The following is a 5,614-nucleotide window of genomic DNA, read 5'->3' on the forward strand; positions in this document are numbered from 1 at the left end:
TAGCAGATATCAAAGTGATCCAGGAATAGAACAACTGGACAGCGGTCAAGAATATCTGAAGTACTTGAAAAGAACTAAGGATATGTTTCTTTGTTATGGAGGTGACCAAGAGCTCGTTGTAACAAGTTACACCGATGCAAGTTGGAACACCGATCCCGATGACTCTAAGTCACGGTCTGGGTACGTGTTTATATTGAATGGTGCTTTGCGATGGTGGGCAAGCTCGAAGCGGTGCACGGTGGCGAAGTCTTCAACAGAATCGAGTACATAGCGGCTTCAGAGGCTTCATCAGAAGCGGTATGGATGAAGAGGTTCATTGTAGAGCTCGGTGTGGTTCCTAGTGCATTGGACCCATTAATCATTTACTGTGATAACATGGGTGCCATCGCCAATGCACAAGAGCCAAGGTCACACAAGAGGCTGAAGCATTTCAAGATGCGTTACCACTCGATTCGCGAGTACATCGAAGATGGAGAAGTAAAGATTTGCAAAGTACACACTGATCTGAATGTAGCAGATCCGTTGACTAAAGCTCTCCCTAGGGCAAAGCATGACCAACACCAGAATGCCATGGGTGTTAGGTATATTACAATGTAATCTAGATTATTGACTCTAGTGCAAGTGGGAGACTGTTGGAGATATGCCCAAGAGGCAATAATAAAAGTGGTTATTATATATCTTTATGTTTATGATAAATGTTTATATACCATGCTATAATTGTATTAACTGAAACATTGATACATGTGTGATATGTAAACAACAAAGAGTCCCTAGTATGCCTCTTAACTAGCTTGTTGATTAATGGATGATTAGTTTCATAATCATGAACATTGGATGTTATTAATAACAAGGTTATATCATTGTATGAATGATGTAATGGACACACCCAATTAAGCGTAGCATAAGATCTCGTCATTAAGTTATTTGCTATAAGCTTTCGATACATAGTTACCTAGTCCTTATGACCATGAGATCATGTAAATCACTTATACCGGAAAGGTACTTTGATTACATCAAACGCCACTGCGTAAATGGGTGGTTATAAAGGTGGGATTAAGTATCCGGAAAGTATGAGTTGAGGCATATGGATCAACAGTGGGATTTGTCCATCCCGATGACGGATAGATATACTCTGGGCCCTCTCGGTGGAATGTCGTCTAATGTCTTGCAAGCATATGAACAAGTTCATAAGAGACCACATACCACGGTACGAGTAAAGAGTACTTGTCAGGAGACGAGGTTGAACAAGGTATAGAGTGATACCGAAGATCAAACCTCGGACAAGTAAAATATCGCGTGACAAAGGGAATTGGTATCGTATGTGAATGGTTCATTCGATCACTAAAGTCATCGTTGAATATGTGGGAGCCATTATGGATCTACAGATCCCGCTATTGGTTATTGGTCGGAGTGAGTACTCAACCATGTCCGCATAGTTCGCGAACCGTAGGGTGACACACTTAAAGTTGGATGTTGAAATGGTAGAACTTGAATATGGAATGGAGTTCGAATATTTGTTCGGAGTCCCGGATGAGATCCCGGACATCACGAGGAGTTCCGGAATAGTCCGGAGAATAAGATTCATATATAGGATGTCATTTTATGTGAATAAAATTGACGCGGAAGGTTCTATGGAAGGTTCTAGAAGGTTCTAGAAAAGTCCGGAAGAAACCACCAAGGAAGGTGGAGTCCACATGGGACTCCACCTCCATGGCCGGCCAGCCCTAGTGGGGGAGGAGTCCCAAGTGGACTCCCCTTAGGGGCCGGCCACCCCCCCATATGGGAGGTGGAACTCCCACCTCTAGTGGGAGTCCTAGCTTGGCTAGGTTTCCCCACCATATGGAAGGTTTTTGGTTCGGGTCTTATTCGAAGACTTGGAGACCAACTCTTGGGGATCCACCTATATAATGAGGGGCCAAGGGGAGGGGGCCGGCCACCCCAAGACCACAGCCTGGCCGACCCCCTTAGAGTGGCCGGCCACCCCCTCCCAAACCCTAGCCGCCCCGCTCCTCCAATTCCCGCACGCTTAGCGAAGCTCCACCGGATTTCTCCACCACCACCAACACCACGCCTTCGTGCTGTCGGATTCAAGAGGAGCTACTACTTCCGCTGCCCGCTGGAACGGGGAGGTGGACGTCGTCTTCATCAACAACCAAACGTGTGACCGAGTACGGAGGTGCTGCCCGTTCGTGGCGCCGGAACCGATCGTGATCAAGATCTTCTACGCGCTTTTGCAAGCGGCAAGTGAACATCTACCGCAGCAACAAGAGCCTCATCTTGTAGGCTTTGGAATCTCTTCAAGGGTGAGACTCGATAATCCCCTCGTTGCTACCATCTTCTAGATTGCATCTTGGCTTGGATTTCGTGTTCGCGGTAGGAAAATTTTTGTTTTCTATGCAACGTTATCCTACAACCTTAAGCGGCACCTGTCGAGTTAACACCAGTATCCCGAGATCATGTCCAGGGACGTGATCTTGAAGTAGGTTTTTGCGGATTGCCACTAGAGCAGTTAACTAGTACCTGATCCGTCAGATGAACTAGCCCCAATTACCATTATCCCTGTACAATATAGATATCGATGTCAAATAAAAATAGCAACGACATGGATTCGATAAAAAGAGGGGCTGCGCCAAGTTCTTTATCGAGTAGTACAACTTGAGCCTATGCCTAGGTGCAAGCACCTGCCCATAGGCTCGGGGGCTACTCTTATCGAGAGCATTGTTCACCCTCCCGATAAGATACAAGAAAGAGGAAAAAATGTGGAGTCGATTAAAAGCAAGTTGAGCCTACACCCAAGTGCAAACACTTGGCTGTAGCCTCGGGGGCTACTCCCATCGGGAGCGCTGGTCGCGCGCCCGATAGAAAAATAACTTCGACAGCATCTACGACAATCAAGGTTTGTAGACTCAACTCGATTCTACGACTCGAGTGGAGCCTACTCCCATCGGGAGTGCTGGATTTCATTAAGTCCTCTAACAGGAGTCAATAAAAAAGGGGCTGCGCCCAGAAATACAGTCAAGTTCTTCATCGAGTAGTACAACTTGAGTCTATGACCAAGTGCAAGCACTTGCCCATAGACTCGGGGGCTACTCCCATCGGGAGCGCTGTCGCGCACCCGACAGAAAAATAACTTCGAGAATCGTCGACATCATCTACGCTACACATGATCTACGACATGGACCTCGCCTAGTATTTTCTTCGACTTCGGAGATGATTATGCTTGGAGTTTCTACGCAAGTCTTCGACTTCCCTATAAACTCGGGGGCTACTGACATAGGCATACCCTTCGGGTACCCATTATTAGTATACCTGGCTCGGCCCAATATGGAGAAGACCAAATATGGAGAAGGCCCAATAAGGCAACCCGAAGAAGTAGTCGACTAGGACTCTTGTAAAACCCTAGGTTGGTTGCATATATAAAGCTAGCCAGGGCACCCGAAAGAAGGAGGACAACATATAGACATAGAGATAGCCAACATAGCTCCGCCTATGGCGACACCATGTAAACATATTGTGATCATATAGTGGATTGCTAGCAGCACGTAGGGATCCTCCACCGAGGGGACCCGAAGCTGGGTACGTCGTGTGCCTAATCTCGTCCCCGGAATCTCCATCGTCGCTCTCTCCCGAAACCCAAGTCTACAATACGTAGGCATTGCCGAGGTGTTCCCTCGTCAACAAGAAAACAATTTTGTCAACGGTAGTAATAAAGCATATGAGTTATGTAAATTATATCCTACAAGTTGCAAGTCTCATGCATAGTATACCAATAGTGCCCGCACCTTGTCCTAATTAGCTTGGATTACCGGGATTATCATCGCAATGCACATGTTTTAACCAAGTGTCACAAAGGGGTACCTCTATGCCACATGTACAAAAGTCTAAGGAGAAAGCTCGCATTGGATTTCCCGCTTTTGATTATTCTCAACTTAGACATCCATACCGGGACAACATAGACAACAGATAATGGACTCCTCTTTAATGCATAAGCATGTAGCAACAGTTAATGTTCTCATATGAGATTGAGGATATATGTCCAAAACTGAAACTTCCACCATGGATCATGGCTTTAGTTAGCGGCCCAATGTTCTTCTCTAACATTATGCATGCTCTAACCATTAAATGAGTGGTAAATCTCCCTTACTTCAGACAAGACGAACATGCATAGTAACTCACATGATATTCAACAAAGAGTAGTTGATGGCGTCCCCAGGAACATGGTTATCGCTCAACAAGCAACTTAATAAGAGATAAAGTGCATAAGTACATATTCAATATCACAATAGTTTTTAAGCTATTTGTCCCATGAGCTATATATTGCAAAGGTAGAGGAATGGAAATTTTAAAGGTAGCACTCAAGCAATTTACTTTGGAATGGCGGAGAAATACCATGTGGTAGGTAGGTATGGTGGACACAAATGGCATACTGGTTGGCTCAAGGATTTTGGATGCATGAGAAGTATTCCCTCTCGATACAAGGCTTAGGCTAGCAAGGTTTATTTGAAACAAACACAAGGATGAAGCGGTGCAGCAAGACTCACATAAAAGACATATTGTAAACATTATAAGACTCTACACCGTCTTCCTTGTTGTTCAAACTCAATACTAGAAATTATCTAGATCTTAGAGAGACCAATTATGCAAACCAAATTTTAGCAAGCTCTATAGTATTTCTTCATTAATAGGTGCAAAGTACATGATGCAAGAGCTTAAACATGAGCACAACAATTTCCAAGTATCACATTATTCAAGATATTATACCAATTACCACATGTAGCATTTCCCGTTTCCAACCATATAACAATTTAACGAAGCAGTTCAACCTTCGCCATGAATATTATGAGTAAAGCTAAGGACATATGTGTCCATATGCAACAGCGGAGCGTGTCTCTCTCCCACACAATGAATGCTAGGATCCAACTTTATTCAAACAAAACAAAAAACAAAAACAAACAGACGCTCCAAGTAAAGCACATAAGATGTGATGGAATAAAAATATAGTTTCACTAGAGGAACCTAGTAATGTTGTCGATGAAGAAGGGGATGCTGACAAGGTATTAACTTGTCAATGCCTACGAATAGTAGACTAGGGTTTCGTGTAATGTAGAGGGCAAGTAGATCTTGAAGGTTATCAGCCGAATAATACTCGACGAAATAGAACTAGGGTTTGCTCAACAATGATTCAATGATCTCCTCGTCCCTCGACTCCCCCTTATATACAAGTTGGAGCCGAGGGATTCGTAATACACAAGTTTACAGAGTCCGGGAGGGTTTCTAACCCGTCCCGCAAGATTACAATTTGACCCTTCCTATTACAACTCTAGCTTTCCTTAATAACATCTTTGGGCTTCCGAGTCTTCTTATTCTTCGGGTATTGGGCCTTCAGTAAACCCCGGGTACTATCTTTGGCAGGCCCATTGGGGATGCCTATGTCAGTAGCCCCCGAGATTTTGCTTGAATCGTAGAGTCAGGGAAAATCTCCCCTGTTTATTTTTACTCGACAACTTTAACTTGTCCATATTTCTTCATATGAATTTCTATATTGTACAGGGATAACGGTAGTTGGGGCTAGTTCATCTGACGGATCAGGTACTAGTTAACTGCTCTAGTGGCA

Source organism: Lolium perenne, chromosome 4, assembly GCF_019359855.2.
Source record: "Lolium perenne isolate Kyuss_39 chromosome 4, Kyuss_2.0, whole genome shotgun sequence".
Lineage (NCBI taxonomy): Eukaryota > Viridiplantae > Streptophyta > Magnoliopsida > Poales > Poaceae > Lolium > Lolium perenne.